At 44.4% G+C, this 27,170-nt stretch overlaps 1 pseudogene; it reads left to right on the top strand.

Annotated features, from left to right (window-relative positions):
- Positions 1-712: 712 nt before the first annotated feature.
- Positions 713-25,137, top strand: LOC101677214 (annotated as a pseudogene).
- The last annotated feature ends 2,033 nt before the right edge of the window (positions 25,138-27,170 follow it).

The raw sequence follows: 27,170 nt of genomic DNA, 5'->3' as shown, positions 1-27,170 counted from the left end.
AATGTCCCATCTCTGGCTGTTTGCTTAAGACAGCTCCAGGGAGGGAAAGAGCTGATGGCCTAGCTGGGAGAAAGCTGCTATTTTTCAGCTTTCTGTCCCTTGCTCTCATTTAACCTCAGGTATTGTAAAAAGGAGTTTTGCATTTCATGGCAGAGGAGCCCAGGTTTACTTGGGAACAAGGTCCAGCTGGAAGGGACTGCCTGAGAATGGCTGGAAGCCTGGTGAGGGGCAGCAGATCCCTGGCTCTGGAGAAGGTTCTTTCTTGTTATCAGTTGTAAACAGATAAGATTGTAGCCAACCCATCCACCAGACCTCCAGTAGAACTTCTGACTCATTTTGAGCTAACACAAAGTATGTGGGAATTGGGACACCCTGTCCCAGGATTGAAGACCACCCCACCCTCTGGGTCTAGGTGGAACCTTGCAGCCCACTGAGAACAAATCTCTTGCTGCATGGCACCACTTCTGAAGGAATGTCTGTGACCAGAAAAGTCAACAATATAAGCTCAGAGCTACATTAAAATCATCACTGAAGCAGGCTAGACATTGTCAAGATGGGTCATCTATTAAGAAAGGAAATTTGGGATACCATCTTTGGGGTGATCCGTGGTCACCTTTTGAGGGCAGCTGACCCACAGCCTGTGCGTCCTGGACCACCTCCCATTTCGGAAGCCTGAGCTGGCCATGTAGCTTTCTCCCTTTGTCTCATAACCATGTCCACCAACAAGAATGCTAATTCACCAGCTGCCTGCCTTAAGAACAAGGGGAAAGCCAGTACAGAAATCAGTTGGCATCAAATAGAAGTTAATGTGGAGCTGAGGAAAGCTAAGAAGGATGATCAGATGCTGAAAAGGAGAAATGTAAGCTCATGTCCCCATGATGCTACCTCTACACTGCAGGAAAACCACAACAACCAGCACACTATAAACTGGTGTGTTGATGACACTAACAAAGGTATAAATAGTAACAATTTGGAAAACCAGTTCCAGGCTACTCAAGCTGCTAGGAAACTGCTTTCTAGGGAAAGGCAGCCCCCCATAGACAACATAATCCAGGTGGGTTGGAATCCAAAATTTGTGTCCTTCTTGGACAGAACTGATTGTAGTCCCATTCAGTTTGAATCTGCTTGGGCTGTCACTGACATTGCTTCTGGGACATCAGAACAGACCAAGGCTGTGGTAGATGAAGGTGCTATCCCAGCATTCATTTCTCAGCATCTTCCCATGCCCACATCAGTGAACAAGCTGTATGGGCTCTAGGAAATATTGCAAGTGTGGTTCAGTTTTTCAAGACTTGGTTATCAAGTATGGTGCAGTTGATCCACTTTTGGCTCTCCTTGCAGTTCCTGATGTCATTGTTAGCATGTGATTAATTATGTAACCTTATTTGGACACTTACTTTAAACCTTTGTCGCAACAAGAATCCTGCACCCCCCGCACGATGATCAAGAAGTCTTGGCAGATACCTATTGGGCCATTTTCTATCTTACTGATGGTCCAAAAGAATGGATTGAAATGGTTGTGAAAACAGGAATTGTGCCCCAGCTTGTGAAGCTTCTAGGAGTTACTGAATTGCCCATTGTGACTACTGTGCTAAGAACCATAGGAAATATTGTCACTGGACAGATGAACAGACTTAGGTTCTAATGGATGCAGAAGCACTTGCTGTTTTTCCCAGCTTGCTAACAAGCCCCAAAACTAATATTCAGAAGGAAGCCACGTGGACAATGTCAAACATCACACTTGGCTGCCAGGACCAGATACAGCAAATTGTGAATCATGGACTAGTCCCATTCCTCATTGGTGTTGTCTCTAAGGCAGACTTTAAGACACAAAAGGAAGCTGTCTGGGCTATGACCAACTATACAAGTGGTGGAACAGTTGAACAGATTGTACACCTCATTCATTGTGGCATAATAGAACCACTGATGAACGTTTTAACTGAAAAGGATACCAAAATTATTCTGGATGCCATTTCAAACATCTTTCAGGCGGCTGAGAAACTAGGTGAAATGGAGAAACTTAGTATAATGATTGAAGAATGTGTAGATTTGGACAAAATTGAGGCTCTACAGAACCATGAAAATGAGTCTGTGTACAAAGCTTCATTAAACTTGATTGAGAAGTATTTCTCTGTAGAGGAAGAGGAAGATCAGAATGTTGTGCCAGAAACTACCTCTGAAGGGTATATGTTCCAGGTTCAGGATAGCACTCCCGGGACCCTTAATTTTAAGATTGTACAGCTGAGGCAGAAAGTTGTTTGTTGTGTACTCCGTTTGGTAGAAATTTGTCTTATTGTTTCTCTACTAAGAACTCTTTTTGAATGTGTTTTGTTATTGTAGCACTTTTTACAACAAAGCTCTACTTGACCAGTTCGAAACTGTATGAACTATATGGAGCTCCTCCTCTCAGTGGGTTTCTTATTTCTATGTGGAATCTCCTATCTTGCAATGTCCTGTAAGTTAAGATTAAATTCCACCCTCTTCTTTAAAAGAAAGAAAGAAAGATAGATTTGGTTAAATATATTGAAAAATATCCTAGCCAAAAAAAAAAGATGGCAGATACACAGACATACTGAGCTGATGAGTGGCTGAAGCAAGAACTGCCAGCATCACTTGTTGGTTTTAAATTACAGAGTGATTGGGCAAACACACACCATAGTCACTATTTTGGGTATAACCTGCCTCAGAGATTGAAGTAAATTCTCTTTCTTGCACCGACAGAGCTGAACTTGATTAGGCATTTGGAAGCAGTCACCAAAAGGAAGTAGAAGACCTATAGCAATGATCCATGAACAAAACTTCTCTGCTACTCCTAGATACCCATTCTCCTGCTGACTGCACAGCTTCTGCAGCAGAGTTCACTCTACAGATGAGAATGGTCATTAGGAGGGAGCACTGGCAGGTCACTTGGCTCAGAAGTCTCCCAGAGGAGCAAGGTCTGGTAAGCAAAGCCAGTGGGCATCACCATTGCAAAGGCTGCTGATGTTTGCACAAACCAACATAGAGAAACTCAGAGAAAACCCTGCAGGCCAAGGTCTGGGATACCACATGGGAAAGGGGAGCCTTGGTTTGCTCTCTCATTCCCGAAAACACTTCCTGCCTCCCTGGAGGCGGGCCCTTGAGGATGGGCCAGGTGATGGGCAGTACATCTTTCTTCTGAAGATGTACCCAGCCTTTTGAATTTCCTGGGTAACCTTCCTTTCTCTTTTTGTTTACTCTGTTGATGGTGCTCTGTGGGAGCAATTAGTAGCCACCACTTGGGCAAAGAAATGTCAGAGGCTGACATTCACAGGTGGTGAGGGGGAAGGGCAGGAAATGAGAGACAGGGAGGAAGGCAAAGGCCCCATCTCATGAAAAGAGATGAGAGCTGACCAGCAAGTGTGTGACCCAGAGAAGGAACATATTAGAGAGAAACATAATTTTCTCACCTGCTCCTCAGAACCATAACACTGGGGTAGCAAACTTTTGTTTCTTATGATTTACCTAATAGAGACAAGAGAGAAGAGGCACAATGAGATGAGGACACAGACTAAGGACCACAGAGGACCTGAGTCCACCAAGTTCTCAAATAGGATGTGAGGAATATCCAGAGGGACCACCATGCCCAGCTCTAGGGAACACGAGTCACACACATAAAAGGTGAAACAAGCCCCTGGTATATAGAGTCTAAAGAACTCTCAGTCTTTAGAATGTTCTAGAGCAGCATGGAGCCCTAAACTTGATAATACCCCCCCCCCCCCCCCCCAAGTCTGTGGATGTTTTTCCAAAGGCGGCTGAATTTTGTCTTAGAAGGGAACAGAAATTAGAATACATGGTAAGGAGTTACTGAATAATAGAGAAAATAGAAAGGTTATGGATGTCAAGCTCAAGTAGGAGAAGGATGGTATCTGGGGTGGGGGTGGGGGACAGTGGCCTGACTCAGAAACCCAAGAGGGGCTGTATAGAGGATGGGATACATAATTAAGTGTATTGAGGCACAGTGACTCTCCTAGACCTGTGATTTCTAAGTGGGATATGCCTGATGCCCAGGAGAGAGACAGAGCTATAGATCCAGACCTAACAGCCTCTTGGTAACTTTACCTGGTAATGAATCCAAGGGGGCACATACAAAAGGAATTGGGGGGCCCATCTTAGGGCTTTGGCCTAAAAGTAAACTCAGGACCATATAAGCAGCTTTCATTATGGCAAAGCAAATAGCAGTGAAACTGATATGTGAGTTTAGAATCAAATGAGGCTCCCTAGTGAAATAACCCAAGTCAGAGATGAAAGGTTTCCAGGATAACTTTTTTAGTTATACCACATTTTTCAGCCCAGACAAACTTCTCTCCACTTCAAGTTCTTCAACTTTGCATGCCACTCTGGTTGTAATGAATCCAAAAGATCTGACACATTTTTGGATTTTTCTAAAAACTGAACTTTATAAGCTGAAATAAACTGCCAGGGTTCTATTCAAATCCATTTAATCAAGACAGTACTACTGGGACAGTAAGATATAATCAGCTGGCAGAACATGTCAGGTAGATACACAGTGGAACACCTCTCATATTGAATTCACATAGCTTACCTCTCCACACAGGGAAGTACTGGTCTATAGCTTACAAGGCAGGGATGGGAATAGAGGAGACAATGGGTTTGCAAGTATGTAGGTTGGATATGACTTGCAAAGATGATCTTTATTGTTGTCCATTGTTTTTAGTTTTCTTTCAAAAGAGAATTCTTGTCCATAATGAAGAGTCTGTTCAAGAAGCTTTCCATGAAGAATTCAACTGCATTTATTAGAATGAATTTACTGAAGTAGTTCTATTCTCATCCTTTTGTTTCTTAATGTACTTTATGAGCCTCTAGTCCCTAAGACATACTTAACCTCAATGCAAACCTCTAAATGGACAATCATAGACTCACAAAAATAATGCCAGCAACCATATATAATAGGGAAAATCAAAAGATAACAAAATGAATACAAACAATAAAGTATATTGAAAAAAGAGAATTAATTTTTTAATTAATTTATTTTCAGAAAAAACAGGAATTAATTTTTTTTAAGTAAACTTTATTTTTTGGGGAGGTAGGCTCCATGCCTAAAGCAGGATTTGAACTCACAACTCTAAGATCAAAACCTGAGGTAAGATCAGAATTCAGACAGTTAACCAACTGAGCCACTCAGATCCCCCACCCTTTTTCTTAGGTATTAAGTAAACTCACTCTCTCTTTCTCTCTCTCTCTCTCTTTTTTCTTTTTTTTTTTTTTAAGGAAACTCTACACCTACCATGGGGCTGAGCTCAGGACCCCAAGATCAAGGGTCACATGCTCTACAGACTGAGCCAACCAAGTCCCCTTAATAGTACTACGTTTATTGAGTAGTTAAACCAAGAGGAAAAATGCAAATCTTATAATCCATATGAGAAGGGAGGTGGCTTTTATTGTATATAATGAATCTAATCCAACTTCTCAATATATTCTAATCCAACAGCTCAATATATTTGGTGCCAACAGTGATAAGACACCATATCGTCTAAATCCTTGGGTCACACATAGTGCAACACAGCTTTCCCTTACTTGTATTTCCATAAACCTGGTCACCACCCAGCACATACAAGCACTGCCCTCATGTTCAGAAGCACAACGTCCCAAGTTCTCATTGGGCAATGGCAGTCTAACCAATCCAAATCCCTTTAGTGGATTTTCTTCAACAACAATAAGGCAAAACTCTAAATATGCAAGGTATCACTATTAGGATAGAGGTAGCTGCTGGTACTGCAGCTGCTGTTTCCACAGACTCATGAGGCTGTTTTTTGCATTTACTTTTGCACCTGCATTTACTTTTGCAGTGTCCCATGTCTTCCAGGAGGACAGGATGATACTGTAAAAGGGAGGTAGATGGAAGGACTGTCTGCCTGCACTATTGTCACAGCGCTGCTATGGACTTACTGATTAAGCACCATGCTTTGCCCTCTGTGTATGTAATTCTGGGTAAGGACACAAAATTATTGCCCATACATGACCACTGTCTCATTGCATACTACAATGAAGGACCTTTTATTTGAAGTCTAAAAAGAGGCCCAACTGACTACAATTTAAGCATAACTTTAGAATGTATTAAAAGCTTACTTTTCGGGACGCCTGAGTGGCTCAGTTGGTTGGGCAGCTGCCTTCAGCTCGGGTCATGATCCCAGCGTCCTGGGATCGAGTCTCACGTCGGGCTCCTTGCTGAGCAGGGAGCCTGCTTCTCCCTCTGCCTCTGCCTGCCATTCTGTCTGCCTGTGCTCGCTCTCTCCCCCTCTCTCTCTCTGATAAATAAATAAAATCTTAAAAAAAAAAAAAAAGCTTACTTTTCTCCAGGATGTGTTCCATTCCCCTGAAGACAAAAGGACTATTTTCAGGCCCCTTCAACTCTGGCATAACAGACAATACCACTTCCAGTGAAAAGGTGGTTTTATAAAAACACAGGGACAGGACCCACAGGCAGAAAGAGCTGCACTGGGGTCATGAGGAATGGCCCATTATATACTTTTGGGTTGGGAGGGGGTTAGGGATAGGGAAAGTCTCTAAGGAATTTTGGAAGTAAGTTTTCCAAGGCCTTTGGGGGACTACATATTGTTGGGAAAAGGTCATTTATTACCATCTAATAAAACCTTAGTAATGAGACCCTTTAGATGTATATGGGTAGGCCATATGCTTGGGAGGTGATTATCAGCACATATCTTGGGGGATTTAGAGATAAGGGAAGTTCCCAAAGGAATTTTTCTATGTTAAAGTCAACCTATAGGATCTGGGAGGTGGGAGTGGTTTGGGGCTAGAATTGCCTTTCACCCGTAGCAAAGTATTAACATCAAGGCAGTTGAGTCCCTAAAGGAAAGTTACTCCGCCTGTTTCAAGGACTTATCAGTGGGTGTAGGTAGTACAGAAATTGAATAATTTTTCTTCTGCCTTTGTTTCCCACATCAGAACTGGCTCCCTAGGTTGTTTTGCTTTTAGATATCATAGGGTCTCTCAGGGCTGGGAGGAGCTGTGAAGGACAGTGCTGTGCTCTCTAATAGAGGCTGCTTCTGAACATGTGGGAGACTCCTCCCACAGGCTAGGAGGTAGAGTTTTTGACCCTATGAGATTTGTACTCCAGGAGAGCTCCTGGTTCCCTCCATCACAGACTTCATAGAGGAATCCATCCTTCATGCAGCATTTACAAGCGCCTCTTTGGTGACAGCCTGGCCCTGGCTGCATGGCAAGCAGACCCCAGGTCCTTCAACCATAAAGCTTCCAGTGGAGGCCTGAGGATGTTGAGTTGGGGCACAATGTGTAATTTCTCCCTACCACGGGGCCCTCGCAATCCAATGGAAAGGGACTTGGGGTGAATATGAATGGAAGAAGACCTCCGAGAATGAGAAATGTATGACTTCAGCCTGAGAGTTCACCAGCTTCATCTGGCACTCACCTGCTTGCAGGGTGACACAGAGCAGGTGGGGGGCCTTGGGCCCGGATTTTGGTGGCACAGTCTCCATCTCACTTCCCGAGAATCACACTGGGGCAGAACTGCAAATCCTTATTTGGGCTTGGTACCTAGTCAGGTCAAGGGTTCTTCCAGAACCAGGGAACTAAGAGGAGTCTTCTTGGAAGAATCACCTTCCAGCCAACTAACACTGCTCTGGGAATATATTCCAGTATCTTCTAGCTGTGTCTTTGGGAAAAACATGTTCATTTCTATATGTTTGAGTGCCCTACTGTTTTGATTACTAGAGTTTTCTAGTAGAGCTTGAAATCAGGGAATGTGATACCTCCATGGAGCCTGCAGTTTTCAGCTGCCATGGTCCGTACCCATTTGGACCCACTGTGGATGGGGTCCTGGGCTTGAGCAATAAAGTCTCCCCAGTGTGTCTTACTAGAAGATGCCTTGCCCAGCCTGTCCAGCTCTGCCCTGGAATGATTGGTTTCTCCATCTCTACCTTCAACAGAAAACTATGTAATTAGAGTTTGGAATGATGCAGATGACCTTGAGTCCACAGAAGCCTGCTCCAGTGACCTTGTTTCTTGCCCTGTTGATGCACAGTGTGTGCATGTGCAGTTAACCCCCCATCAGCCATGCTTGGGCATGCCTCTTAAGATCAGGCTGCTCCCTAACCACTTGTATACCTTTCAGGATAGAGGGAGTCAACCCCCAAATTTTTCTGGAGCAGCTTTGAAATGGTGAGAGTCTGCCTGCTACGGTCCAAGACTTAATCAGCACTCAATATTCCCAGGTCTCCTATTGGGCTCGGGCTACTTTTATCAGTTGCTGGGTCCATCCTGGCAAGGTGTGCAGATACTTGTGGTTCTACCCGTAGGGGAAAAGTTGAGCATTTGTGTAGCTTAGTGCTTGGAATTTGGCATATGTCAACTACCCCCTCAAGATCAGGATGGTTTTTGGTGTGTTGCCCCCACTACTCTGGAGACCATTCAGGTGACCAGGGATCAGCCATGGCTCCAGGATCCTGCAGTGTCCTAAAGGCCTCAGGTCAGCTGAAAGGAGAGTGCTCTGCATACTCCAGCTTGGTGCAGAGTAGCCCGAGATGTGGAACAGGACATGCATGGACATAGTCCTCCTGAATGGAGGGCTGGAGGTTCCTTGACTGCCTTGCCTGTGTGGGCCCTGAAGGCTTGGGAAGGGGGTATCACCTAATAGAAGATACCTGGAAACTTTTTCTACTAGAGAACCAAGGGGTCCTTCAGGCAGCAGGACCCAGTAGGTACTGATGGGCATCAGTTTGTCACTGCTGCCTCAGGGTGATCTTAAGTGTGTGCACCCTCTCCATGCTGGAGACAATGAAGTAATTGGAGCCAGGCTTCCATCTCTTTGGGCCTGCAGGGCCCCAGCTACCCAAGTCCAGTGATGAAGGTGAGCTGTCCATGTCTGGGCCATGAAGGTCATGGTAGCCAGGGACTCAGAACAAGGCAGGAGTCAGGAGACACTGGGATACAGGAGCAGGATCTTGGGGGGAACAAGGCATTTGTATAATCCCAAACCCTCATCTACATAAATGTGCATATTTCTCTTAAAAGCAGAAAGAGAGCACACTGCCCTGCCTTGCTAAGTCAGAGCCAGTAAGTTGGCTATTGTAAGCTCCAATAAGAGACACTCAGTGCCCTGGTTGTTGGAGAAGCCTGGGACGCCATAGTGGCAAGTCCAAAGGGAACAGACCGTCACCAACAGACATCTACCATGTTAGGGTGAATGTACAGGTGGTTGGGTGTGGGCTCCAGCTCCATAGGCTTGCAAGTCCCTGTAAGGCCCTAGTTGGCCAAATGGGTGCACCCTGCCTACATGCAGGCCAAGAAGTGTAGTGTAGCCAGTGATCTGGAACAGGCCAATGGCCCCAGAACTGGGCTTTTAGGGGAAAACATTAGCCTACCCAATAGGCAACATTCCCCCTGAAGGTAGGGTTCAAGTTTACTCACCAACCCCCCTTTAGAGGATCCTGAGGGTGGTTTAGGGGACCATCTAATAAGAAACACCAGGTAGCCCTGGTTGCAAGAGCAGGGACTCTCCCTGGATGATGGAAAAGTAGGTGTTAGGGGGCTTAGAAGACAATGCCATCAAGCTGCTGGTAGGAATGAAGGAGTCAACGAAGTATAAAAAGCATAGTATCCAACTGAACTGGAAGAAGGCCCTGTCCCACACATGGAAAAAATACTTTTTAAAATATCTGGAGAAGTCCAGAAAGCAGAACACTTGAAGGCAGAAGGCTCTAGCAGATCATGAGCTAAGAAATGTGAAGGAAGTTTCAATGTGAACAAGTCAGTCAAGGAGGGCCTCCACAAGGAAGATTTTATAGAATTTAAGTGGGTAGAGGGGCATGGAGGAAAACAGAGTTGGAGGGTGGGCTCCTGTCTGAGGAAGCTGGCAGCTCACTTGCCTAGGCTGGAGAGCCACACTAAAGGCTCTGACAGTGTGGTGCTAAGCCTATAATTCTAGTCAAGCCCTGGCCTGGACACTCAGCTCTCCTGAGAAGACTGCTTGAGGAGCCAACAGAGAGCTAACCCTGAGCTGATTTGTCACTGCGAGGAGTGGGCTGGAGTAGGGCAGGAAATGTTCACAGAGCTCTTTTGTCCTTTAGTGAAATACTGAGTGAAACAGAGCTGGTTTGGAAGGAAGCTGTTGGGTTAGTTCCCTTCCCCTCCACCCAACCCCGTGCTCTTCCTCTCCTCTGGCACCTGTCACACTTCAGCTATCTTCAGGCTGCCTGGGAGGTTGGGCCTTCCTACCTGGGTCAGCCAGTGGCTGGTAGGGGCTGAAGACTCTGTTGGGTAACTGTCCCACTCTGTCTCTCTCATGTGGACAGCCCAGCAAGGATGGTTGGGCCTTCCCATATCTGCCTGGATCTGTCCAGTGTTCTTAGGAGGATGAGGGGTTGGCATGGGATCTTAGCTTAATAGAGGGTGTGCTGGGTTAGAAGAGCCCTCAAAAGTGATTAGCACCTTCTATTACAGACGAAGAAACTGACCTCCATGGAGTGACCTGAACAAGATTATGCAGTGAGTTAGTAATGCAGCAGGAACTGGGCCCAGACATCCTGGTTCCTGGTAAAGGGCAATTCACATTGCACCTCCCAGAGTCTGAGGAGAAATCCTCAGGGTAGATGGCTTTCTACATTCCTCAACATTACTCTTTGTAATCCTTTTCCCACAATTAGAGCCATGCCCTCAAGGAACTTATATCTTAGAAGGCAACTAATTTTTAAAAGATTTATTATTTATTTATTTATGTAAGAGAGACAGAGAGAGAGATTGATATATTTATTTGAGAAAGTCTGAGAAAGAGAGAGAGCACGATGGGAGGGGCAGAGGGAGAGACTCTTCAACCCTGCTCCTGCTAGCAACAGAACACTACAGGGGCTTGATTTCAGGACCCATGCACTCTTCACCTGACCTGAAACAAAGACTCAGATGCCCACCTGACTGGACTACCCAGGCTCCCCAGAAGACAAGTATTTTTCTGTTGTTTCTTATTAAGCTACACCTGTCCCTGTCCTATAAAACTCCCCTAGCTCCCCATCACCCAGGGGAGAAAGTTGAGCTGCTTAGCGCAGCACACATAGCCCTCTGGTAGTGGGCCTACCCTGCCCTGTCAGCCACCTCCAGGCCCTCAGCTGGGGCATATGGGGCCAACCTGCCCCATTCCCCTTTGGGCATTTGTCTTTTTGCTCTAATCCCAGGGTGCCCTTCCTCACTACAGAGTGAGATTCTACCACCACTCATGCCTTAGTCCATCCAGGAGCCTGCTCTGTTCTTCCCAATGGCAACCAATCTCTTCCTCCCAGAAAATTGCTCCCACACCACTCTGACTCTCAGCATTTCCTCTCCTGGAGCATAGACATTTGCATATTTTGCCTTTGCCTTCCTGTCCTTCTTGGGGGGAAGTTCTCGCTCATGTTCATGTCCTCCTGAGCACACAGCCTGGGGCTTGAAATATGGAAGACCTCACATTTGCTGAAGGATATGTCCTTACTGGCACCCTAGCCCCTCGACCCAGGAAGCATGGGTGGAGAACCCATATCATGTGTGGGCACCATCCCTTAACCCCTGCCTTCCTCCAACCATTCCCCCTTGCATCAGGTAAGATGGTCTCCCTCCTCTACCTCTCCTTCTGTCCAGTCTTCATGAAGACTTTCTTCTCTGCTCCAGCCCTCGTGACCACTCTGCCCTCTGAAAGCCCTAGGCTGCCCTATGTATTACACCTTGACCACAAGTGCATCTTGCCTTGCATTACTGCAGTGCTACAGGGAATAGTTGCTAGGAGTTCAGACTAGCTGTGTGACCTTAGGCAATTTACTTAACCTTTCTGGGGCTCACTTTATCAATAAAATAGGATAGTAACAGGACCTGCCTTGAGCATTATGACAGTACATATAATTTTGAAAGAGCTCAGTAAATAAGAGGTATATATAAAGTATATATAAAGGTATATATAAAGAGGTATATATAAATAAGAGGTAAATAATTATCTTTTTATTCATTCACACCACAAGTATCAGTAGAGCACCTATTGTGTGCCATACACTAATGCCACATGCTCTGGGAACTTGGTGAGTGAGTCACAATACATGGAGAACACATAATCTTCTATGCTAAATTCCTAATCATATATTGAACTCTTGGGGGATAAGGACAGGGCAGGGCACAATGCCATACACACAAGTATTTAATAAATGCTGGCTGGATTCATGCTTGAGTGAATAATGAGTCACTTATGACTGAGTGAACAGTGCAGGGACAGCCCAGGAACACATGAATGGAAACCTGGGGTGCACACCCTGCTGGAGTCAGCCTTCCACTGTTTGAGCCAATGAATGGAAGTGCAGACCACAGCCAGCACTTGGGTGTCTTCTCTCCTCACCACTGGTAGGGCTAATCTCTGGTTCCAGGCCATCTGGGCAAGCCCTTGGGCACGTCTCCTGTGTTCTCCCACAGCGCCCTCTGCTGTCATTGTCAAAGCACTTCTCACTCTGCACAGAACAGGGCACACAAACTTCTTGTGCAGGTAGTGGGAGTCAAGGGCTAAAGCTGGCTGGCCCAAGAACAGCAACAACACCACCAGGAAGGTAACTGGTGGCAACTGACAGGGGGGCTTCGGGGTTGGAGACACTAGGGAGTGGTGGAGACCTTGGTGATTGGCATCATTATTAACCAGAGGGGACAGCCCCAACTCAGCCTCAGGCAAGGGCAGCCAGTAGGAACAGATTCACTGTTGCTGGCTCTGGAACTCTGAATTCTTTGTGAAAACATCTGCTTCTAACATGTGTCAACTAATCTTAAAGATAAACAAAAGCCTTAACAGTGAGGCCAAGCCAAGCCAAACAGGACTGCAGGCAGGTGGTGTGTAACCTCTGCTGGGCCCTACAGTTCTTCACCTTCTTGCCCATATCCACTGCCCTGCCTTGGTAGGCAGGATCATTCACCTCTGTCGTCCTAGGTTGGAGCAAGAGACTCCCGCCTTAGGCTTTGCAGGAAAGGAGAATTTGTTGAGTGCATGAGTGCGTGCACTAATGAAGGAGGGAGTGCATGACTAAATGAAGGAAGGAGTGAGTGTGAAATGAGTGCTCGTCTGTTGTCCAGCAACTTTCTGCAGAGCTATTGACTGTGATCCTGTAGCATCCAATCAGATTGAAAGTGAGACAGGAAGCAGAATCAGCAGTTGGCAATACAGAGAGGCCAGACAGGCTTTGAAACACAAGGGACTCCCCACACAGGGGTCCTGTATTCCCAATGGGTTCTTTGATATAAGAAGGCCACAGTGGGCCCCATGACCTCAGGCCCACCCAGACTTGAGAGAGGGCTGGGCTGAACAGTGGAGGTCCTGACATAGGCAGCCTATTTTGGGCTCCCACAGTTGTGGCTCCATCCCACCCAAACTCTTCAATGCTCACCAATGCCAGAGGTTGAGATGCAGGTAGTGGGAAGTAAGTCTTCCCCTTGGGGAACTCAGAGCCTCCTTCTAGGCCTTGATGAAGGGGGGAATGTTCTTCTGCCCTCAAGGTCTTAGCAGCACTAAGAATAAAAATTATGTGAGACAAATTAAGACAATTACTGGAGGCTCAATAATGCAACTGAGACTCAAAGAAGGGACCAATACAGGAAGCTTTTACACATTTTAGGCAAAGTGACAATAAATGTGTGAGGCATTGAAAGGATAAAGAGAACTTAACTTTTGGAGCTTTGATTAGTAAGGAATTCTAAATGGAGTTTGGGCTGGAGGAGTGAATTGGTAAAAAGTAACAAGAGTTGTTTCTAAAGGCTTTTTGGCTCTAAAATCCCCACATCTGGTGATAAGGCATCTCTTTACCTCCTGCTTTACCATGGATACTTTTCCATGCGAGAGGTATTTCCTACTTTCAGGGGGATGGAGAAAGGTCTAAGTGTCCTTGCATAGGTTGTCTCTTAAGTAACTTTGACTGAAAATCAGCATGCCAGGGACACCTGGCTGGCTCAGTCGGTGGAGTTTGGGACCCTTGATCTTGAAGTTATTTGTTCAAGACGCAGGTAGCATTTAGAGATTGCTTAAAAATAAAAATCATAAATAAATAAATAAATAATCAGCATACCGAAATGGCACATTTGGGGGCAGCCTGCTCTTGGCCTTAACAATTAGTTGAGGAGATTTCTCAGTTTGGACAGAAGCTGTGAGGTTGTCCCTGGGAGAAAAGGATGTGGTTTCCTTAGCTGAGTTAAAGCCAGTGGGGAAACAGGTGAGCAGGCATTCTCCTGTGGCTCTCTTCCTGTCTCTGTACTTCTTCCCCCATGCCCAGGACCAAGACTGGGGTTGTCTCTGCCCCTCTAGGCAGACATCCTGCTGTGTTGATCTCCAAGGAAATTCACCCCTTCCAAGCTGATTTGTAAAGGAGGTGTGGTGATAGTAGGCACACAGTGGGACCTCTGCAGGCTCTGCTTCTTTTCCCCTGTGGGACCCTGGGTGAAAGGTCATGGCAGAGGGAGAGCAAAGAACTGGGTTCCAGCCCTAACTCTGCCAGACTTTTTGGGTGGGCTTTGGTGGAAGTTATTCATTCCACTGTCCAGGACTCCTTTACCTTAGCCCCTCTGATTGTTTGCCTTCCTCTCAATTTTCATCTTATTTTATTTTTCCTTTCCTTCCCCTATGTTCACCTGCTTTCATCTTCACAAGTGAGGAGGCTAAACTTGCTGGCCATGAGTCATTTCTAGGACTGCCTCCAGGCTTTGTTGAATCTGGAGGAGGTTTGGGATTCCCTCAATACCACGGGCCTCAGGCCTCCAGGGCCCTGTCTGCTTCCTTCCCCAATACCCTCCATTTGCCTATAACTCCCCCAGTCAAAAAGCCAGGCTCCCTCTTCCCACAGGGCAGATGACTCCTGGGACAGAGCTCATTCCTGGTCACACAATCTGCTGCCTCGTCTTACACACCTCCCTCCCTCCCTCTTTCCCATCCTCCTTCCCTCCATACCAGCCCAGGACTTCCAGATGTTCTTCCATGGAGATTTCTTGATCTGGACTCCTGACCATATGCCTCCTGATACCCTTGCCCTCACACTGCTCATTCTATGTCTCTGGTGTATTAGGATGGCCATGGGTAAATCAGACCACTGCCCTGTACCTTCGGGCTAGTGCACACCAAGGCTGACTACCCGCTAGCTTGCTCATGGCCTTCATGCACCAGCGTCTTGTGTTCTCTGAGACAGACTGCTTGGGACACCTTAGACTCTGCCTCTGCCTCTATAATGAGGCCCCTCTGGTAGGCCTGCTCCCTAGATCCCCACCTGCATTCCTCCCAAGTAAGAATGTCTTCTACCCCCCATTTTAACCGTGGTCTTTGCTCAAACTCTCCTGACTTCTGGGAAATCTCACCTTCCAGATAGAAAAATCCAGTGTTCCCCTTCTGTTCCCTGGTTTCTAGTTTTCAATCCCTCCTCTCCTATCTCTCTCAGAACATGGTGTTTGTCTTTATTATGCTCCTGAGGACCCAGATCCTTCCAGAAATTCCTGGCCAGTATCTCAGTATCTCCCTGTTGGTTTTCTTCTCTCTGTCAGGTCAGGAATCTCTTTGTAACATTCAGTCCTTTATAGAGCATAAGGGGATTTCACACACATCACATTGTTGCTGTTCTAATTTCTGGCCTTTGGGTCCTGCTCTTTCACTAGATACTTAACTCTTTGAGAGAGGGGATTCTCCTATTCACTCAGCCTTGGATGATAAGCTTTGCATAGAGACATCTGATAAACATTTACAGAGGAATATGTGACTGCCTTGGGCTTGATGGAACCATGCTTAGAAGGTTACTTCCGGTAATTAAGAGGCTGTGCAGCGCAAGAGAGTGCAAAGGAAATAAAGGGATGTGGAGAGACCCCTGTGGGGTGAGTACCAGAGAGCATGCTGCCCTCTTGTGGCCTACCAGGTACAGGACAGCCAGAGACATTCCTGGGATCCCAATTTTCACAATTTTTGCATTTAAGGTCACACTTAAAATGTTGTTGAAGATATCAAAGAGCTTTGCATTACATGGGTTACATGTATTAATGTCTCCAATATTAGAAATGTTAAGGTTTAAAATACTTATGAATTCACTTAAAGTACTATTAGCAAACTCAACACAGGTTTGTTTGTTTAATTTAAATTTTAGCTAGAGATCATACAGTGCAAAATAGGTTTCTGGAGTAGACTTTGGTGCTTCATCATGTACATACAAACCCGGTGCTCATGACAACAAGTGTCCTCTTTAATACACATCACCCATGTAACCTAACCCCCATCCACCTCCCTCCATCAAACCCCAATTTGTCTCTACCCTTAAGAGTCTCTTCTGGCTTGTTTCCATCTCTTATTTTTTTTTCTTTCCCCCCTTCCCATATGGACATCTGTGCCATTTCTTAAATTCAACATACATCTTCCATTAACACATGTTTAAAATGAAAAATAACAATATATTTTTAAAAAACTAGTAATGAGTGATTTTTTCACATTTTTGCACACCTTTTTTTTAACCTTTATATTTCAGTTTTGTTTAAATTCAAGTTAGCTAAATTATAGTGTATTGTTAATCTGGAGGTAGAATTTAGTGATTCATCAGTTGCATATAACACCCAGGGCTCATGACACCGAAAGCCCTCCTTAATGCCCATCAACCTATTACCCCATCCTCCTACCCACTTCCCTTACAGCAATCCTGTTTGTTCTCAGTAGTTAGGAGTCTCTTATGGTTTGTCTCCCTCTCTGTTTTTAGCCTATTTTATTTTTCCTTCCCTTCCCCCATGTTAATCAGTTTTGTATCTTAAATTCCACATAGGAGTGAAATCTTGTTCTATTTGTCTTTCTCTGAATGACTTATTTCACTTAGCATAATACCCTCCAGTTTCATCCACACTGTTACAAGGGGCAAGATTTCCTTCTTTCTAATGGGTGAGTAATATTTCATTGTGTTTATACCAAGGTTTCTTGATCTATTCATCAGTCGATGAACATCATGGATCTTTCCATAGTTTGGCTATTGTGGACATTGCTATAGTAACATTGGGGTGCATGTGCCCATTCTAATTCTTTGGACAAATACCTACTAGTTCAATTGCTGGGTCATAGGGTAGTTCTATTTTTAACTTTCTTTTTTTTTTTTTTTTTTTTTTTTTTTTTTTAAAGATTTTATTTACTTATTTGACAGAGAGAAATCACAAGTAGGCAGAGAGGCAGGCAGAGAGAGAGAGAGGAGGAAGCAGGCTCCCTGCTGAGCAGAGAGCCCGATGCGGGACTCGATCCCAGGACCCTGAGATCATGACCTGAGCCGAAGGCAGCGGCTTAACCACTGAGCCACCCAGGCGCCCTATTTTTAACTTTCTAAGGAACCACCATACTATTCCCAGAGTGACTGCACCAGATTACATATTCTCACCAGCAATGTAAGAGGGTTCCCTTTTCTCTGTATCCTTGCTAACATAAGTTGTTTCCTGAGCTATTCATTTAACAATCTGACTTATGTGAGGTGGTCTCTCATTATAGTTTTGATTTGTATTACTCTGGTGAAAAGTGATGTTGAGCATTTTTTACATGTGTCTGTTAGCCATTTATGTGTTCTTTGCAGATTTGTCATTTATGTGTTCTTTGCACATTTTTTACATGTGTCTGTTAGCCATTTATGTGTTCTTTGCAGATTTGTCTGCATAGATATGTTAATAATATTTTTTCCTCAAATCTGTGAGCATGGAATATTTTCCCATTTCTTTGTATCTTCCTCATCTTCTTTCATTAAGTGTTCTATAGTTTTCAGAGTACAGATCTTTTACATATTTGGTCAGGGTCAATCCTAGGTGTCATTTTGTGTGTGTGTGTGTGTGTGTGTGTGTGTGTGTTCTGTGCAGATTTGTCTGCAAAGAACACATAAATGGCTAACAGACACATGTAAAACCCAAAGAACACAATCCTTCTGGCAATTTCTGGGCTAGGTTTTTTTGGGTTTGAGTGTTGAGTTTGATGAATTTTTCTAAGATTTTGGAGACTAGACCTTTATTTGATAGGTCAGTTGCAAATGTCTTCTCCCATTCTGTAGGCTACCTTTTACTTTTGTTGATTATTTCATTTGCTGTGCAAAAAGCTTTTTGTTTCTGATGAAGTCCCCATGGTTAATATTTGATTTTGTTTTCCTTGTCTCTGGAGACATGTCTAGGAAGAAGTCATTGTGGCCAAAGTCAAAGAGGCTTTTGCTTGTGTTCTCCTCTAGGATTTTGATGGATTCCTTCCTTACATTTAGGTCTTTTTTTTTTAAGATTTTATTTATTTATTTGACAGACAGAGATTACAAGTAGGAAGAGAGGCAGGCAGAGAGAGAGGAGAAAGCAGGCTCTCGAGGAGCAGAGAGCCTGATGTGGGGCTCGATCCCAGGACCCTGGGATCATGACCTGAGCTGAAGGCAGAGGCTTTAACCCACAGAGCCACCCAGGAGCCCACCTTCAGGTCTTTTATGCATTTTGAGTTTCTTTTTGTGTATGGTGTAAGAAAGTGGTCCAGGTTCATTCTTCTGCCCATGGCTGTCCAATTGCCCCAACACCATTTGTTGAAGACACTGTTGTTTTCTATTGGTTATGGATCTAGGTGTCTGGTTTTGTGTGAGTACCATACTGTCTTGGTGATTACAGCTTTGAAACATAGCTTGAAGTCTGGAATTGGTTTTGGTTCCCTTTGTCAACATTCTGTTGTCCTTTGGGGGGTCTTTTCTGCTTCTACACAAATTTTAGAATAGTTTGTTCCAGCTCTCTGAAAAATGTTGATGGTATTTTGATAGAGATTGCATTGAATGTGTACATTTCTTTGGGTAACATAGATATGTTAATAATATTTTTTCCTCAAATCTGTGAGCATGGAATATTTTCCCATTTCTTTGTATCTTCCTCATCTTCTTTCATTAAGTGTTCTATAGTTTTCAGAGTACAGATCTTTTACATATTTGGTCAGGGTCAATCCTAGGTGTCATTTTGTGTGTGTGTGTGTGTGTGTGTGTGTGTAATTGTTAATGGAATCAGTTCCTTGATTTCTCTTGCACCTCATTGTTAGTGTACAAGAATGCAACTTACTACTGTGCATTTGCTTTATATCCTGAGACTTTGCTGAATTGCTGTATCAGTTCTAGCAATTTTTCAGTGGAGTTTTTTATGTTCTCTATATAGAATATCTTGTCATTTGCAAAAGATATTTGTTGCCACTTTGGGTGTCTTTTATTTGTTTTTGTTCTCTGATTGCTGAAGGTAGGATTTCCAGTGGTATGTTGAACAACAGTGGTGAGAGTACAGATCATCCCTGTCGTGTTACTGACCTTAGGGGAAAAGCTCTCAGTTTTTTCTGATGAGGATGATATTTGTTGTGGTTTTTCATGATGCTTAGGTGTTTTCTTCTTTCCCTACATGGCAGATGGTTTTACCAAGAAAGGATACTGTATTTTGTCAAATGCTTTTTCTGCATCTGTTGAGAGGATCATGTGGTTCTTGTCCTCTCTTTTATTAATGTGGTGTATCACATTGGTTGATTTATAGATGGGGAACCAACCATGCATCCCAGGAATAAATCCCCCTTGGCTGTGGTGAATAATCCTTTAAATGTACTGTTGGATCCTGTTAGCTATTATCTTGGGGAGCAGGTTTGCATCCATGTTCATCAGGGATATTAGCCTGAAATTCTTCTTTATGGTGGGGTCTTTGGTTTGGGGATCAAGGTAATGCTGACTTCATAGAACGAATCTGGAACTTTTCCTTTCATTTCTATTCTTTGGAACGGTTTCAGAAGAATAGATAATAATTCTTCTTTAAATATTTGCTAGAATTTGCCTGGAAAGCCATCAGGCCCAAGACTAGTTTGTTGGGAGGTTTTTTATTCCATTTCTTTGCTGGTTATGGGTCTGTTTTAGTTTTTTATTTTTTCCTATTTCAGTTTGTTTATTTATGCCCCTAGAAGTCTATAAACTTCTAGAAATGCATTCATTTCTTCCAGATTGCCTAATTTCTTGGTGTTTAATTGCACATAATATTCTCTTGTTTGTTCCATGTTGGTTGACAACTCTCCTTTTTCACTTATGATTTTATTTACTTGGGTCCTTCCCTTTTCTTTTTGGTAAGTCTGGCTAAGGTTTTGTGCATCTTAATAATTCTTTGAAAGAACCAGCTCTTAGTTTCATTGATCTGTTCTATCTTTTGTTTAATTTCTATATCATTGATTTCCACCCTAATCTTTATTATCTCTCTTCACCTGCTGGACTTAGGTTTTACTTTCCGTTTTCTTCAGCACCTTTAGGTTTAAGGTTAGGTCATATATTGGAGAATATAACTTGTTTCTTGAGCAAGGCCTGCATCTCCATATACTTCCTTATTAGGACCGCCTTTGCTGCATCTCAAAGGCTTGAAATTGTCCTGCTTTCATTTTCATTTGCTTCCATGAATTTTTAATTCTTTAAAAATTTCCTGGTTCTCCATTCATTCTTCAATAAGCTGCTCTTTAACTTCCACATATTTGTGGTCCTTCCACATTTTTTCTTGTGGTTAACTTCAAGATTCATGGCACCATAGTCTAAAAATATGTATAGTATGATGTTAATCTTTTTGTGCTGGTGAGACCTAATTTCTCAGCCAGTATGTGATCTATTCTGGAGAATGTTCCATGTGCACTCCAAAAGTATGTGTCTTCTGCTGTTTTCAGAAGCAATGCTCTGAATATCGCTGTGAAGTCCATCTGGTCCAGTGTGTCATTCAAACCCCTTCTTTCCTTGTTGATCTTCTGCTTAGATGATATGTCCATTGCTGTGAGTGGGTTGTTGAAGTTCTCTACAATTAATGTATTATTATCAATGAGTTTTTCAATTTTGTTATTCATTGATGTATATATTTGACTGCTTCCAAGGTAGGGGCATAAATACTTACAATTATTTGATCTTTTGGTTAGATAGATTCTTTTAATTATGATATAGTGTGTCCTTCTTCATCTCTTATGAAGGCTTTGGTTTAAAATCTAGATTGTCTAGTATATAAGAATGGCTCCTCCAGCTTTGTTTTCATGCCCATTAGCATAATAAATTATTCTCCATACCTTCGATTTCAATTTCAATGTGTCTTTGGCTCTACAGTGAGTCTCTCATAAGCAACATTTTGATAGGTCTTGTTTTTCTTTTAATCCATGCTAATACCCTACATCTTTTGACTAGAGCATTGAGTCCTTTACATTCAGAGTAATTACTGAAAGATATGACTTCAGTGCCATTGTATTACCTGCAAAGTTGCTATTTCTGTAGATCGTCTCTGTTCCTTTCTGGATTTTTGTTATCTTTGGGCTCTCTCTCCACTCAAAGAAGCCCCAGAAATGTTTCTTTCAGAGTTGGGTTAATGTTCACAATCCTTAAGTTTTTGTTTGTCCTGGAAAACTCTTTATCTCTCCTTCTACTCTGAATGACAGGCTCCCTGGATTAAGAATTCTTGGCTGCATAATTTTCCCATTTAACACATTGAATAGATCATGTAGTCCTTTCTGGCTTGCCAATCCTCTGTGGACAGGTGTGCTGCTAGCCTTATGTATCTACCCTTGTAGGTTAAGACCCTCTTGTTTTGAGCAGCTTTCTCAAAATCTTCTTTCATGATCCAATAGTTTTCTTTCTCTCTTTTTCAGCTTCCTTATTTTCCATTATTTTATCTTCTAAATCACTGACTTTCTCTTCTGCCTCATTCACCATCCTTATAATAATCTTCATATGGTACTGAATCTCTGTAATAGCATTTTAAATTTGGGCCTGTCTAGATTTTTGTTCTTTTATTTCTACAGTGAGAGATTCTCTAATGTCTTCTATGCCTTTTTTTAGCCTATCTAATATCTTTCAAATCATTGTTTTAAATTCTAGCTCAGATATTGACTTATATCCACATGATTCAATCCCTGGTAGTGAGTACTACCTCTATTTCTTTCTTTTGGGGTGAATTTCTCCATCACGTCATTGTGTCCAGAAAAGAAAAGAGGAAAGAAAAAATAAAATACAAAGAAAGGAATACACACACACACACACACACACACACACGTATATATAATAAAAATTATTTTAAAAAGATGGAAAAACAAGAAAAAAACTAAAAAAAAGGCTAAAAAAATTACAAAGAATGCTACTTAGTGTTTTCCCTAAGAGCTGAAGCTTTTCAGCCCTCTATGATCAGGAAACTTAACAGGAATGAGTTGTTTGTGGTGGTCTCTTGGGGAACGGGATGTTGCAGTGATTCTCAGGTGTACTTCAGCTAGTGCAAATGCACCTCTCCTAAGCAGAGGCAGGCCTTCATGCAAGGAGCTCTGGATTCTAGTATATGGTGCTGTTTTACTCCCTGAAGGCTTGCAACACCAATGGGTGGGATGAATATGGCTGCACCTTGCTCTCTACACAGGTGCTAAATATTTGTCCCCAGTTCTTCACTAAACCCTCACAGAAAAGCAATCCATCAGTCTATTTCCTCAGTTTCTGTCAAAACTCTGTGTTCACCCTGCCAGTGACAAAGCGTTTTTATCTCAGGTACACAACTGAATTCTAACTCTAATTTCCCTTCTGATGGAGGCATAATACTCCATAGTGTATATGGACCACACCTTCCTTATCCATTCGTCTGTGAAGGGCATCTTGGTTCTTTCCACAGTTAGGCGACCGTGGCCATTGCTGCTATAAACATTGGGGTACAGATGGCCCTTCTTTTCACAACATCTGTATCTTTGGGGTAAATACCCAGGAGTGCAATTGCAGGGTCATAGGGAAGTTCTATTTTTAATTTCTTAAGGAATCTCCACACTGTTCTCCAAAGTGGCTGCACCAACTTGCATTCCCACCAACAGTAGAAGAGGGTTACCCTTTCTCCACATCCCCTCCAACACATGTTGTTTCCTGTCTTGCTAATTTTGGCCATTCTAACTGGTGTAAGGTGATATCTCAATGTGGTTTTAATTTGAATCTCCCTGAGGGCTAGTGATGATGAACATTTTTTCATGTGTCTGATAGCCATTTGTATGTCTTGATTGGAGAATTGTCTGTTCATATCTTCTGCCTATTTTTTTTTTTTTACTATGATTGTCTGTTTTGTGTGTGTTGAGTTTGAGGAATTCTTTATAGATCCTGGATATCAACCTTTTGTCTTTACTGTTGTTTGCAAATATCTTCTCCCATTCTGTGGGTTGCCTCTTTGTTTTCTTGACTGTTTTCTTTGCTGGGGCACAGAGCTTTTATAACCAAATCTCAGAAGGGGCTTTGGGTCACGTTGCCATGTTCGGTGGAATGGAATTGAATCACCAAGTCCAGACCACACTCCAGGGGATGGTGTTACAGAAAGATGTGTAAATAGGATACAGGATTTCAGTGAACCACTTAGAGGAGAAGGAGAAGACACCTGCAGGGTCAGTAACTTGCCCAGAATCACAGACTGGTAAGAAGGCTGAACCAGGCATGAACCCAGCTCTTTGAGTGTGCTCCAAGTTGAGGCCTTGGATACACCTAGCCCTTCACTGATGGCTCTGGAAAAAGTTGTGTTGAAGTAAGTGGTACAGACATGGAGATGGTATGGGGGTGAGGGTAAATGTTGATATCCTAGACAAGAAGCATTCCAGCAATCTCTTGTCTCAATAGGAGCCCAGATCATGGTAACCCACTGAGTGGACCCCTACTCACATCACTGGAAAAGAGGTAATGGCTCAAAGGACAGGAAGTCTCTAGGGTTAAGGGTGGATTCTGATCTTCAAGGGCCAAGGCTCCAATCCCTTCTTTAGGGTTTGCTTTGAAAATTAAAAAGCCTAAGGTCTTGGGAAGCTATTGCTCATCCCTCCATAGGTGGGGCTGTCATCTTTTGGGACCCAGAATGTGAGCACTGATGAATATATGTGTCCACACATGAGTGAGGGTACACGTACACATACACATACACACACACACACACACACACACACACACACCCCAGTAGGGACTGCGGGGTGGGATCTGACCAGTAGCAGACTTAGAGAAGGTGAGAAGAGGAAGAAAATGTAGTTGGAGTTATTTCCTCCTTGTGACACCCCTCCTCCAATTTCATAGGTGTTAACCACATACACGTCTGGACATCTGGAGGAAGTACAGGCTAGAATAATCTGTATTGTACAGACAAGACACAGAACATCTTTGACAGGCACAATGGCATATCCAGGGTCAAAAACAGGTAAGAGTGGAGAGTTGTGTCTGAAGCCAGGTGTGTTCCCAAGCTGGGGCCCTGGCTGCACCCAGACCTTTCCTGGGGGCCTGTGGAGAGGGGTGTGTTGGTGTCACTGTGTATGGATGCCTTGCATGCAGAAAGGGCATGAGCAATCAGCCTCCCAGAACACTGTCAGTCCATGAGTGGACTCAGGTATGTGATCCCAGGCAGTGAAGTCACTTCTTTGACCATAGACCTCAACAGAAATTGAAACCCCAGCAACGAGGTACACACATTCTAGTGTAGTCCAGTATCAGTGTTACTTGGCTGGAGACATGATATTTGATACTGAAGGATGTTCTCTTGCTGTTTGCCTACTTCCTGGAGTTCTGGCTTCCAGAAACCCCCGGTGAATGGCTTTTTTACATGCTGCAGGCATTGACTCAAACCTCGCCCCCAATGCCTTAGGGAATTTAGCAGGAGGTGCCATAAGGTAATACAGAGCAGCCTAGGTCAGGTCAAGCTACCTCTCTCAGCCATCCCAGGGAAGCCCCATCCCCTCCTCTTGAGTTCCAGGGAAAGAGAGATATGTGGGGAGGTCCCACCCCTGAGCTGAAGGATGTTGCAGGGCAGTGGATGCCCTACTGATCCCTGCATGTTCACGCCAATGTCATGGTGGGCCAGGTGGAAAGAGGATTCCTGAGGTGCCTCTTTCCTGTGTAAGAGCACATAAAAAGCCCTGAAGCTGTGTCGTGTTTTTCTTCTTGGTGGAGGTGGGTGCTTACTGTGGTGTGGTATATCTGAAATGGTCCCTTGGGTCTGAGGACCAGCAAATTCAGTCAGACAGGGCTCTGAGGCCTCCTGCCTGGCTGCCAGGCACTGTCTTAATAGAGCTCCACACAGGCGATGGGGCAGGAGCTGAATGATGAGATCTTCTGCTCTACCTTCTTCAAGGACAGGAAGGTGCTCCACACTGCCAGCAGAGTCCAGCGCTAGCTTAGGGTGAATGCAGGTGCTGGGGAGACCTAACCCCCAGGGCCTTGATGTGGCAAAAAGGGTGCCATGTCTCAGAAGACATACTGCTACTGCCCTGGGCTCCCATTTAGAGTCCTGTCCCCACATGAATCTACATCCCCACCTCCTCCCCAAACTTGCCCTCATGGCCCTGCCCCTGCCTTGGTCAGATGCAGAATCATTGTCCACATATTTGTAGGAATATCAGAAAAGAGAATTTAAACTATGTCTCATCTCATATGTCTCATTCCTGCCAAAACACACGATGAGAATCCAGGCAATGCAAAACAGTTAATCCATTGGCAGTGGGAAGATGAGTTGTGAGTGGAGGCCTAGCAGGAGCATGAGCACCTGAGTTCCAGTGTGGCCTCTGGGAAAATGCTCTTTGTGATCCTGACATCAATACAGTGCATTCCCTGGAATCATGGTCAGCAGCCATCTCCACCAGGGTTTGCTAGTCACATGGTTTCTTCCTTTGTTCTTGCCTATTTAGCATGGCCTCTCCCGGGTCTCCAGAGTCCATTGTCACCTCACAAGTACAGATGGATATTGGACTGGGCCCCATCCAGGGCACGTATTTGGGTCATAGTCCCGCAGTTGGTAAGGGCCACCTGTGAGGCAGTGCAGTGTCCTCTCATGAGGGCTGTGTGGAGGGTCTTGGGGGTCTGATGTGGCCTCAGGTGGAGGATCCTGCTGGGGAGTTTCAGGTGTAGGGCTTCAATCCTGCCTATCCAGTGGTATGTGGTGGTTGCAAGAGGCCTGTTTCCCTTCTCTCTTCCTGATGGACGATCTGGCCTACGTTATGTGAGCCAAACCCATGCTTCCTCAGAGTTAGGTGTCGGGCAGCAACAGCATGACTTCCTGTGGCTCGGTTCCTGCCACATCCCTGAGGAATTCTGAGATGTCGGTAAGGTGAGTCCAATGCAATACCCCCTCAGGGCTCTCTTTCTGGCACAAATCTTTTCCACACCTGGTGCTAGGTTTTGTGATCTGGCCTGCAGCTGGAAGCGTGTATGAGCTGTGAGTGTGGAGCCAGGGCCTGAGGCCTGAAGTGAGGGAGAGCTTCAGGAGGAAGTTCAAGATGAGGCTTTTGTCTCAAGATGGGCCCATCTTGTCATCGAGGGGCAAGATGGCTTCAGAGCCATGTTCTTAGCTTCATGCTTGTGGTTGCATGAGGCCTGGTTTCCTTTTTCTTTCTGGGAGGATTTGGCCTGCACCAGTCGTAGGTCCCAAATCCTGTCCTTCCTCACCCTGTCCACTGAAGTCAAGGAAGGGCCAGTGCCACGGCAAGCAAGGCTCAGGGAGAGACTTAGGGAGATGGGAGGCACGGATCAGACAACTGCACACAGAAGGGCTCTGAGGTGGGAGTTGAGGGTTAGCATTAGAGTGAGCATATGAATTCTGGTTTGTCCTCAGGGAATTGATCCTTGCCTTCCTGCTGTGTAGTGTCTTCCCTAGACACTTGGACACCTGCAACATCCACCGAGGTTGCATATGGCAAGGTTTCCTTCTTTTTTTCTTCTTCAGATTTTATTTATTTATTTGACAGACAGAGATCACAATCAGGCAGAGAGGCAGGCAGAGAGAGAGAGAGAGGAGGAAGCAGGCTTCCCGCTGAGCAGAAAGCCCTATGTGAGACTCGATCCCAGGACCCTCGGATCATGATCTGAGATGAAGCCAGAGGCTTTAACCCACTGAGCCACCCAGGCGTCCCAGGGTTTCCTTCTTTTATCTTGCCTCTTTTTCAGAGTCTTTCCCGGGTATCCAATATATAAGGTTGCCTCACAGATGGGGTTCAGCTTTGGGAAGGGCCACAGCCCGAACTCCCCTTGGGCTATAGTGCCAGTGTTGTTAGGGGACCACTCCACTGTATGGCGGTATACTCTCCTTTAGTAATGGCCAAATGTGTGAGATATTTTCTAACATTAGATTAAACATCACAGTTCCAGTTTGGTCGCAGTGTGCTGATCCTTGTTTTCCTGATGTATAAGATTTTCACTTCTATCTTCATTAAC

Source organism: Mustela putorius, unplaced genomic scaffold, assembly GCF_011764305.1.
Source record: "Mustela putorius furo isolate JIRA1106 unplaced genomic scaffold, ASM1176430v1.1 tig00000695_pilon_pilon_pilon, whole genome shotgun sequence".
Classification (NCBI taxonomy): Eukaryota; Metazoa; Chordata; class Mammalia; order Carnivora; family Mustelidae; genus Mustela; species Mustela putorius.
This window is presented reverse-complemented; position numbering and strand designations above follow the sequence as displayed.